We start from the raw sequence: 12,810 nt of genomic DNA, 5'->3' as shown, positions 1-12,810 counted from the left end.
GCTCTGTAATTGTAATTAACAAAGGGAAAACAGCAGTGCATACCTTAAATGGTCTTAAATGGTACCAAATGGTTTGGGAATGTGTTGTTGAAGTGATGTTATTGCCTGGCTCACAACATGTTTACAGCTATCAAACATGGATGCTGAAAGAAGCATCCATCTTTAACATCTTATTTCACCACTCGTACCTTTCATGAAAAAGAATCTGAGGGTGCGTCGGCCTTTTATTTTGGTGTATAATCAGCCAGCTTCCCTCGTTTTCATCTGAAATGGTCCCTATGTCAGCAGGCAGTCATCATGAATAGAAATGAAAAGGGGAAATGGTATTGCAGGCTTGCAAATGTGGGCTTTAAATAGAAGTATTCTCTGTGTTTTCAACTCATTGCTTTTCTTTCTAAGCCGTGTCAATCATAGCTACAGTAGTCCCAGAGGCCCCTCTCTCCTGCTGCACTGTGCGGTAGGTAGATGGTACTCATTCTGCCGTTTGTTTGGAAAAGCTATTCCTGCGGGCTATAACGAGGCTCAAATGTGAATTCCACATATGAGTTCAGCCACGCAGGTTGTCATGCAATATGAGGCACAGATGGGAGCTAAAGACCTGAAATTAAGAGGCACTTAAAATGTGGCATCATTTTTCAAGTTATTTAATATCAAGCACATCTTGGATTTGCACGTGGGTAAGGATAAGGTACATATCCTACCGGAGATACACCTGTTGAACAAAGGCCATATTCAGACCAACACGAGCGCTGCGGTGCATTCATTCATTTCAATGAGATCACTGTGTTGGCACGGTGGGGGTCCCAACGCAGAAGGCTCCAGCAAAACAATCTAGGCTAGAACAAAAAAAAGTTCAAGCTGGCTCAACAGTAGCCTGAATGTCAGCATGTGGACACAGAATACTTTGAATCGTGATGTGTTTAATTCTGTTGTTAAGTCTTGCGACCTTCGGGGACCTTCATCGTGTCACCTGTGCGAGGAGCAACACGCACCGCAGACTCAGATTCAAGCAATTAGATATTCATCTGTACATGTAGCTTTCCTGTTTAATTAAAAGACAATGGTGATAACATCTTTTAGAACTTGCCATGGTATCTCCAGTTACCCAAGGAAATGTCATGTCCTGTGATTGATTCGGCTAAACTGAGATTTTCCTCCCACCATAAAAGGTTTATAAACAAATAACAAAGAGCACAATAGGCATTTGAACAGATGGATTCAGTTGTTGTGTAGTGGAAGAGACCTCACTACGGGTCCAAGAGTTGTGTCACAGATGGTATCAATTATAATGAAATAATTACAGTGTGTCTCTTTGTGTCTACAAACGGCCCCGTATGCTCGTGGCATTCCTCCGTTAAAATTATTATAGCTATAAAAATGACCATTCTTTGACTACATGGGAAAATATTAGCTTTTATCCTTTAAAAAAAAAGAGAGAGAAGGAAACACAAAAGGGCTAACAAGACAAAGAAGACAGCGTGTGTCCTATAAAGCACCATTGCTGAATTAGATTTTTTTCAGGGACGGGCATTGCGGAACGAGACGCATCGTCTAAAATAATTTAATTGAGAGCTGCTCTAAAGCTGCAGAGTAAAGCTGCTTGCCAGAGGTATTTGTTTTGTTTCTGCAAGATACTATATTCTTAATTAGGCTGTGATTTAGGCTTAGAAGTTCCTCTCCAAAATGCCAGACCCTTTTTTTAAAAGGACAAAAAGGAAATCATCAGGAAGTCGTTCTTCACCAATGAATGGATCAAGGCTCTGAGCGAACTACAATACCTAAGCCCTCTGGCATCTTGAGTGTACCACAGTGTTTTGTTTGGTATGTGATTGAATGCTAAATTTGTCCGGCCTCTGTTTTGAAAAACACAATTGCCTTCTAGCTCAAGTATGTACCTCCCTATAGGAATGTTTTTCCCGGCAAATGTGTTTTTAAATTGGTGCCAGACGTTTCCTGTATCTAAAAGTCTGCTTTGATACCAAGCTTGGACATAACACTAACACACAAGCTTGGAAATTATTAGTGCAATGAACATAAGAACGCAAGTACACACTTACAGGCACTAATCCCTGGACCAGCTGATTTTATTGGCCTTTAAACTGCCTAATAAATTCGGTTATCAGGTTAATTCTGGTTTGATCCGGTTTGACAATGCCATCAACAGTTGCATTACGCTCAGGATGGAGCCTGTGAGAAGGGTGCAGAGGTGAGGTAACAGACCTTCGGGCTGCTTTATTGGAGGAGAAGAACTGCATACAAATGGTTAAATGAGGTGCTGCTCTCCATTAGAAACGGGTCATTTCGCCTGTAAATCGGACTGATCTTGAATTACATGTAGTGTATGATCATCTAAGCGGGCTCTCTACAAAGAAATCTTCAAAGGGACCACAGCTAAAGAAAACAGGATCAAATCATTTTAGGAGGGGACAATAAATGTTAAGAAATTTAGATTTTAGTAAAAAAAAAAGGATAATCTGAGCTCATTTTGGCACACAAATCATACTATGACACTTAGATGCACATTCATACTGATCATTCGGCCACACCTGTGTTTTCCTGGACAGTTTTTGATCTTTCTCTTGTGAGAAATGATGGCAGCACCTGTGTTTGCCAGGAGATGTGACACAACCGCAAACCTTTTATTGCCCGGTGTGTTGCTCAGGTGTTATATTATATATCGGAAAACAGGATGGTTAAGCACTGCCATCAGGTGCCCTCAGGCTGTTACTGTTCTCCAGCTGCACACACACACACACACACACACACACACACACACACACACACACACACACACACACACACACACACACCACACTTGTTCTCGCAACAGCTGTCTTTATAATCAGTCACTCAGCAGGTACAGGCTATCGCAGTTATAGTCTTTTGTGCAGAAGAGTCTTTATTATTCCACACAGGCATGTTGTAGGAGTCTTAGGCTTAGTATTTATATCTACACGGCTTTATATATATATATATATATATATATATATATTCTCTACTTTGCTACACAACACTTTGAATGTTCATTGCTTTTGCTTTATTTGACGTTACCAGAAGAAAGACATCAAACCACAAGTCCAGGACTGTAAAGATGCAACAGACCAGTGACTGGGTGGCATCATACTACTAACAAATTAATATCAATTAGTCACTGATAACATCACTTCATAAAATCATATCAATGACAGAAATCCTTGGGAAAAGGCTACGGCTGTGAACCTGATGCAATAAACAACATGGCGAGACACCGATCATATTTAAAATCTAAAATGGCCTCGTTTCCCTGGACGACCATATTTGAATCACTGTCGAGTAATTCCTTCAGTGTGGTTAACCTTGTTGGTTTTCCTTACTCCCATAAAGAATATTCCACTTGTGATATACAGGATACAGAAACCTGGCTGAGCAGTCATGATAAACAAAAGTTCATCCCAAAAAGCATAATTGCCAGAGAGCTCTCTAACAGGACACAACACCTCGCTTTGAAATACGATGTGTAATAAATCAGGAAGTAAATATTCTGCCTGTAAACTCTATTAAGACGTGAGTGCATTCTTGATACAAATGTGTTGAACATGAAGTAACTACAGAGCGCCAGTTTAAAAACAAAAAGCTCCAGTTTGAAACTAGTCCTGTTTTCCCCTGGACATGATTGTGTGTTGTATTTTACTGCCGTGTAGGATAGGTGGGTTATTTTGCTTCTAAAAACAAAGGTACCTTTCTACATTTTGGAGGATGCTGGGTAGTATTATCACTAAGCGATCCGACAACGTGTGAAAGCCGTTTGCACTGTGGTTACTGCTGCCACTTTCATAGCCTCCTGGATGCTGTGGACCTGGCTTTACTCCTGCCCAGAATGTCTGTGGTTCTTTTGATAGGTCTGTGAAACCTGAATAGTCCCAGAGTTGTTGGAGCTCTGAATAAGCGTGAGCCCTCGGCCAAGAAAACCCAGCGTCGGCAGCCAAAAGACACACTAGGTCTAGCAGAAAGGCAGCGAGCACTGAATAGCACTTAGCTCTTGTTCTCATTAGATAAACCCAATCAACAGAGAGGCAGGACAGATGTCGGCTCCTCAAGTGTCAGAGCTCCACAATGGCCCAAGACATGTCTTCTCTTTGTGAGGCATCCATCGTGAGAAGGGTCTGCTTTCACAATACCTCTCTGTCTAAGCGCTGGGCTTGTTTCTCCTCTGCCAAATGGACATGTTTGGTCCATGCCAGGGTTGCAAGGTAGACCAGGGCCAACACACTACAAAAGGCTTTGTGGGTAAAATATAAGAATGCTCTGCTATACATTGGCATCGTGCTTTGTGCCGGGGCAAAGATCGGCTGTACACGTGACGAGATACCAGACATTCCAAGGAGTTTGTGGAGAATTAGAGGCTGCCGACTACAGGGGTCAGGGGTCACATTGTAGTCTGCTGATAAAATGCCTGTGAGATAAGCAGTTATTAACTCTGAGGTACAAGATATCCTTCATAACCATTTATTAAACAAGTGCGAACATGCATACAGTCAGACCGTACAGCACATGCACTCCAGATATGAGTGTGGCTCATCGTTTGACCGATCGCAGGTCGGTTTGAATTGATTTTAATACTACTTTTATGTGCCTGTGTTGTACCCAAACGTTGTAGTATTTCCTGCTGCAAGAAGACACTGAACACCTCAGTTTACAGTCTGTGATCTCCTCTCGTGATGAGAACAGCTCGTCAAATGAGTTGCTGGTTTATGCATCACAGTCCCCTTAGGTGTTTTTTTAATTTAAGGGAAACTGATAAAGACTCTGAGATGCAGCTTAAAGCTCTGGGAGAAAAAAGCTAGTAAGTGGACATTAACTCTTCGTCAAACTAAGTTTCAAGATTAGATAAACTTTCCTTTATCCCATTTTATTTTATTTTATTAGCTAGCCGGCAGTAGATGCCCTAACGCATACAAAAAACATCAGGACAGGAAGGAAGAAGAAGTGCGCATGCCAGTACTGGGGGAAAAAGCGAGATTAGGGGTTAGACAAAACACAAGACCACTTCCCCCCGCTACCTCCGTACGGCACACAGCAGACACCCCGTTATTACTGCTGGTTTGCAGGAACAGGATTCATTACCGGGACGCAGGACTCAGGAGAGGTTGGTGGGATAAACGCTCTAGCAGCAGTCACCACCAGCCTGCCCCCGCCGTCTCCATCTGGCGTGAGTTACAGCCGTCCTGATCTGTGGTTGGGACACAGATGTTAAAACTATCTTAAATCTCTCAAGACGGCCCAAAGCTCTTGTCCCAACTGAGGGAGAAAGCAGATATTACTGTCAAGTATTAAGAGGATGAGTGTCAGAATGGACATGTACATATTCAATAACCATTGTGTATATTTAAACCTTCTAAACTATTGATTTTCCTCCTAAATAATAAATACCCTTAATTTAGTATAAAAGTTTGTTGTTTATCTGCAAGTTTTGGCTAAGTTTCTACATATTATTATTATTATTATTATTATTATTATTATTATTATTATTATTATTATATTATAGATATAAAGATTATAGATAATAAGAGGATTAAGATAGAGAGAGATAAGAGGGATAAGATATTATAATAAATAATATATAGAAATAGAGTATAAATAGATAATATATAAGAGAGAATTAGAGAGTATATATATATATATAGATAATATTTAAATATTATATTATATATATATAGATGATATATAGATATATATATATATATATATATATATATATATATATATATTATATTTTATATATATATATTGTTTTTTATATATATATATATATTTTTATATATATATATTTTATTTATATATATATATATATATATATATATATATATATATCTATCTATATATATTATATTATATTATATTATATTATTTATATATAATCCTTTCTAAGCAGCCATTGATTTACATCCAATACTATACAGAACAGTATGAATTCAATTGGCAGACTCTTGAAACTTAATGCATCACAACGAACATAACGTCCATATTAGTTTTTGGCAGTGTGACATTATTGTTACATCATGATAAAGCAGTTTAAGTGCAGATCAGTCTGCACTGGGTTACGTCATAATGATAATGTAACTGTGACAAAGCGAATGCAGACTTGACTTCCACTGTGATGGATTACACAACTCATGTTTCAAATGTGGGCTAATAGATTTTCATACTGCACTTACAATAAGAAATGTAAGCCTCTTGGATATCTGGAACAGCAGGATGAATATATCCACATTTCTAAAACACAGGTGCAAAGATGCAAGAGCTCCTATACGTGTCCGTTGCAACACTTAATTGAATCTACACGATTGCCACTGAGGAAATACTGCAAAACAAGTTGCTTTGATTCTATGCAGAGCCACTATTTCTGACTTGCTAATGGTGCTGTAACTCCAAGCGGCATCTCCTCCATGCAGAAGCAAGTCACCAGCGTTTATGAGGTAGAGGCAAATACACAAAAAGATAAAGACCTACAACAGGACAGAAGAGTTAAGCCTGCTCTCAATTTCCTGGGATGAAAATGTGTATACCTGGAGGAAACCAGAAACAGGCATTGTTCTTCTAACATGCACTCACACACTGCTAAATTGCCCTTATCTAGATCTTTATTTCGTACGTTTCTACCTCAGATAGATGTCATGGATGCATAAAGAAGATTAAGATGATGACCACTTGATTACGTTGTTAAGGCAGGAATGGTTGTTTTTGTCTCGAGAGGCACAAATGACATCTTGATTAATTTGAAAAGCACAACAGATTTGACATTTTCTCTGCAGTTCTGCATAAATTCAACCACGAGCTAAATATTTATCAGGGATCCACGGCAAAACCATGTAATTACACAATTTTTCCTGATCTTGAATGATTTCATGGCATTAAACATAATCAGTAAATGTCATCCATTAGCAATGTTTTACAGTTTTACACTTCCTGTCACGTAACTCCTTCATTTTGCACTTTGTCTCATTAAGTGTGACATGAAACTTTTAATTTAACCTTCCTGTTGATTTTAATGCCTTCAATAAGCACTTAAGCACTCATCTACAGCTGGATCCTGGTTTGAATTGATAATGATTGTTTTCCCCCAGAGGTTGACGTACTGCTGTCATCAATACTGACTCATTGGATTAACATTCAGCAAGGTAGAGCTCATACAGGGCCCGTGCTGTTGATAAAAGCTTGGTAAACTACCATTACTCTTTAAGCCTGTCAGTTTGTGCATGCAGAGGGGTCACAGTCACAAGACTATTATGGTCTGCTGAGGGTGAGAGGCACCATGTGGGGCTGCAGTAAGCCTGTTTAAAGCATGGAAGAGGGTTATTTAAGGTCTTCCACTGATCTTTTACAGACTTCACTGTGTTGTAATCCATGTTGATGGCTTTTTTAGCCATACAGCACGCTGTTTAAAGACAGTTACCGTCCGTCATTCTTACGGAAAACCCTGATGTCAAAATATACATTCAAATCTTGGCAATAAAACATTTAGTTACTGCAGTTTTCTGCTTTTGCATATCTAGCAATGCGGCCTGCCGATGTATCGGTCAGGTCTAGTTTCAGACTTTCTTGCCAAGCACGACATCTCTGCGCGGAGGACTGAGCAGGGGCCGTGTGGTTTTCTGTGGAGGTCTGCGGTGTTGGAGTGTAAAGTCCCATTTATACAGAGTGAACCCCCCCCCCTTCGAAGCTGCAAGTACTCCCCTGTCCTCTCAACCCGGCACACAAGACCAGACTCTTTACGAGCTCGGTCAAACCGCTGCTCCTTCCAACTTAATGTTGAGGTTATAGAGCGGAGAACAAGTTTGGCAAACGTAAAGAGTACAGAGGGCTGTTTCCCACACTTGTGTTAAAGCTTTCTCAGACAGTTGGAGATCTCTGCCCAGCCCTGCTGAGTCTGACCAGCCTGCCCTCCGGCCTCAGCTCCGTCTGACACATCCACAGGAATGCTGATGCTGCTATCTCTGGGTCAGCAATCACAGCCGGACCCCTGTTGTTTGTTTGTCAAAAGCACCCCCCCCCCTGTGTAAAGCAAACTCATTTTGAGGTCTGGCAGAGTGCTGATTAAATTATTAAAGTCTCACTTGGAGTGAGAATGAGGGTCATGTAGACTTCACGTTTAAAGTGCAAGGCTGTCATTTGATAACGACTTGGTTTTTAAAGAAAGCAACCCCTGGGCTGTGTGGCCAATACAAGCGATGCTTCTTTTGAGAATGGCGTGTACACAGTTTGACTCGACTCTGTCCCCAAACAACCCTCTCACAAAACAGCCTGTGTGCAATTTTGTCCCAAATGAAAAGGCATCAGATTTGGGATAAGAGTGAAACCAGACTAACTATCATGGTGATAAATCTTAACAACAAGCACCTTTTTAGTTTTTTTGTCTTATGCTTTAACGCCTTTTTATGTTTTTCTTCCCGTCGTTACTCTTCTTCCTCGGTTCTGCGTATCCTAATTATGCTGCCATTTTGGCCTCAACTTGAGATTTTGAGCCTACTAATTAAGTAAGAGTTGGGCAAAATGTGTTTCCAGAAAAGCCCGAGCTCTTTATTTGCATGCTAAAATAAAATGGGGACAGGCATTGAGTCCCTTCCACTTCTAACCCTTTTACTCAGACCAGTAATTTCTTATTGAATCATCCGGTCCGGTCGCACCTTTTTGAGGCCCTTAAATGATGTCTCACTCCTGCTCAGAGTTGGCGTTCCCCTCCTCTAACTAACGCTGACCATGGCAGTCAGTAGTGTCACATTAATCAGCCAGCAGCTTCGGGGTGGATGTCCTCACTTTGATCTCTGCCATAGCTGTGCGCAGCGCCGCGCCCGTCTGCCTGACTGATGTCGGAGCTGACTGGCAGTCCTGGTTAAAAGACAGTGAGCATCGGCGTGCTCTTCTCTAATAGATCATCTTAATGAAGTCACTGTGTTGTGGCGAGTGACAGATGATTAATACACACAAGTCATTAAGCCTGCTGTATGAGAGGGTGCCTCCGGCGGAGGTGCCCTTTGCTTGTTTAGAGATAAATCTGAGCACTAAGTGGACAGGGCACTGGCAGGGTGACGAGGCAGCATGGATGTTTATATTGGATCTTAAGTAGGTTCTCTGACGAGAAGATTTGGGTTTAGGCCAGACAATAAACTAAAACACTGATTGACCTACATTATGAATCTCGTGCCTTAACTGTATTCTTATTGCAGTTTTCAATAAATACATTCAATATAATGAAATGGCTTCAACCAGTGATGTTTAAAGGTCCTGTCACACATATCCGTATGGCAGAAACGTATGCCGGCGCATACGAAATATCGGCAATAGGTTGATATAAATTAAGGGTAAGTTGTGATCGTTTGAAGGACGCAGACGATACGCCGAACACGGCAGACACACGGCCCTGTCACACAGCTCCGTACGGCAGAAACATGCCGGCGTGTATGAAAAGTAGCTCAAAATGTGTCAGAGTCCAAATACGTCCAACTTTTCCACAGCGGTGTTGTAGCTGACGTATACATAACGAACACATAACAAATTATTATACGCATGTCAAACCTATTGATAGCGTATCACTTACTTATTTAAAACGTATCAGAGCGTCTGGCCAACGGAGCTGGAAAAGTGCCATCTGGTTCACGTCATGCTGATGCTGGAGAACAGAATGTACTCTTGTCCTCTCAGCATCCTCCATGCTCTGTGACGATGTATTCATCAAGACGTGCTGTGAAGAAGTGAGGATGAGCTCCTCACAGGGACCCTACATACTATATTCAAACCCCAATAAGCTCCCGAAACGCTAGCTGAACGCTAGCTGTACTGTAGAAACACGTTTAATAAGTTAGTCCATCAGGCATAAGCTTAACATAGGTTAGGAATAGGTTATCCACTCGTTATCAATAAGTTGGCTGTAGGGTTCACCGTCAGCCGACGTAGCCTATATCTAACGTTCCTCTAACGTACTCACGTACTGTATTCATGTAGGTATATACTCTGTGTAATGCTGCAGATCTACTGCCACACAATGTACTCGGCTCTCTCAAATTAACCACAGCATCACTTTGACAGTGACTTCAAAAAGAAACTGTCAAACTAGGGGAACTAAAGCTCACTGCCTGCTGTTCTGCAGACAAAGAATCAGATGCATTCAGATATTTGCAGCCAGCGGCAGGGCTTTAGAAAAGATGATCATCTTCTTCCCCAAAGAGAGTTTCCAACCACAACAGACATTCCAACAGACAGTGAAGCTCCGCTCCAGATGTAGCTTCTTTAATTCTTCATGCGCAGAGTGACGGACGTGGGTCTCGAGGCTGGACCAGACCAGGATACATGTTTTACTAAAGTAAACACTCTTGTGAGGCCCCGACTCCTGGTGCTGCTGTAAACAGGAAGCCGAGAGGATTCTGGAAATCTGGCTGCCTTCTTATCTGCTCACGCTCATCTTATTTAAATCTCTTCATCACAGGAATCTGTTGATGAAGTTGTGTATCGACTCTGGGCTGTAGTTTATAGTATTAACCTAAATTGTGGTTTATTAGCTGGCAGTTAATCATAGATTATGTATAGTGGCTTCATTTCCAGGATTAATAATTCATGTAATTCAGCAATATTGAAGTGTATTTTTAATCTGAAAGTCCTGGTGTGGTATAAAACGTTCTTCCATCACGTGTAATTAGTGGCGTCTGGGCAGCATGCACCAAACTAACCACTACTGTAATTAAGATTGAGTGTTGCAGACTTTAAAATTACCATTTTTAGCACTAAATGGAGCAAAGCGTTCCTATAAAGATTGAACATACACTCATTTGTTTTGATAAACCAATGTGTTCTTTCCAAATATGTTATATCGGTACGAAGTGCGCCTTCATTTACAAACTTTAGGAGAATAATATATTAAAAGTGCCAAATCTGAAACCACGAACAGAGTTATTAGAAAAACACTACTTTGTATCTTTGACACTATTTGTGCTATGATCCTATTTTGAGTAACCCTTAGGTTTGGACCCCTTTTTGTTTTGATTACATTTAAACACATTCCTCAAAACATTTCAAGTCAAAGCATCACTCATTCATCTCTCTACACCTTCCCTGCTTGTTTTCATGGTCCAAGCTAAGAAATCTCCAGAAAAATACACAGACTCATTTTTATGAATTCAGGGGCAGAAACACCCCTTATATGGTTGCGAACAGATCCCCCTTTTTTTTTTTTTTTTGGTGGGAGTAGAAGAAATGCACAGCAATTTGGAATACTAGACTGTAAAACAGGCTGCATCTCTTTCCAACATAAACTTTGAAATTCCCAATTCCACATTACAGTTCAATCAAGTTTGCTCATAGCAGAGGGGTTAGTCACTGCACAATCCACTTTGTGTTGACACAGACGCACTTCTGTTTAATTTATGTTTTTAATCTCCAAACCCTCTACTCTTTATTTCCCACATATTGTGAAACAAACATTTCTCGTGGAAGTACAAAATAGTGCCATCCAATGCAAACAGCACAAACTATGGAAGCGATATAAATACGGTATTTAATGCTTGTTCCTGTTAGTGTCCACCACTGTGCATGTTGGAGATAGAGAGCTGGTGAGCACTGGGTTACTTCAGGAGGAGGAGAGTGTAAGACTGAGTGAGAGTCAAAGGGGCTGGCGTTTCCCCCAAGGACAACTGATAAACCGCTTGGCAGGAAAGGCCTTGCAAATGACTGCATTCCTTGTTAACCTTGTAAGGCTATTTTTACCACTAAAGGGTCTTTTGAGCGGGCACCTTTTGTTCTCCCTGCAGCATGAAACAGGAAAGACTGGTTTGCATTGTGACCCTCGGGGAGTTTGGCTCCGATCTCTGTCTCTCGTCACGATCCAACCATCCATCCTACTGTTGAGCTCTGTTTGCGCAATGAATCTTCACCGCTCCCGACAGATGAACCCGGTAACTCTGCCACACAGTTCCCGGTAAAGTCGTGCAAATACGAAGCTGAGGCCGCGCACATGATTCATGATAAAGCTTACGAGGAGAGAGGTTGGAGGTTTTCCCAGGCAATGTGCACAATCTCTGCTTAAATAATGAAAGCTAGCACCAAACTCCTCTGGTAAATGGATGTTTGCTCTCTGTATGTTTGTACATGTCTTTTATTGTGTTTTCAAGGGACATTCCACTGGTCAGAAATCCCCTCTGACTGTCCCCAGGAGGTGAAAGGTCCTCAAACAGGCCGTCTTCCTGTTGCCTGACTAGAGAGTCCATCTAGTGTTTAAACTGCAGCTCCTCAGGGATTCCTGCAAGTGAATGTGATCATGTTTTTAAAGAAGATTAAAAGGACATAAAACATAAAAACATCGCTGTTATGGTGGGAACGACCTCTCCTGTCACCACGCCTCTGACAGCGAGCACTGAAGTGACCGAGTTACTGTCGACTTCCTGCGGGGGCCTGATTTCTTCACTACATGTAAACGAGAAACTTGAATTCTTGGATTAAGAAACCTGATCAGCACAGAAAGATTCCTGTTGGAGAAAGCTGATTTCTTGGCCATGTTAACTACCTGGCTTTACTTTTATTTACTTAAATTATTTTACGAGATCCCATGTGCATGACAAAACTTAAAACCGGGAAAGTTTAGCTGAGGCAGAGTTAATGCTGAGATTTAAAGGGAACATCAATACACGGCTTTGCATCTTCAATCAAAACTAAGACTGAAACTGACACTATAATAAAATAAATATGGCCTTGTTAGTGAAGAAATTAGATTACTGACAAACTGCATGTAACTGCAGGTTTTATAGTAACCTTGGGCCAGTTTCACAAAAGTACTTTTTGTTTTTT

At 41.0% G+C, this 12,810-nt stretch overlaps 1 protein-coding gene across 1 annotated transcript in view; it reads left to right on the top strand.

Annotated features, from left to right (window-relative positions):
* Nucleotides 1-12,810, top strand: part of pawr (PRKC, apoptosis, WT1, regulator) — a 46,148-nt gene that overhangs the window by 20,388 nt on the left and 12,950 nt on the right. The gene's annotated exons all lie outside the window — the stretch shown is intronic.

Source organism: Cottoperca gobio, chromosome 23, assembly GCF_900634415.1.
Source record: "Cottoperca gobio chromosome 23, fCotGob3.1, whole genome shotgun sequence".
Lineage (NCBI taxonomy): Eukaryota > Metazoa > Chordata > Actinopteri > Perciformes > Bovichtidae > Cottoperca > Cottoperca gobio.
This window is presented reverse-complemented; position numbering and strand designations above follow the sequence as displayed.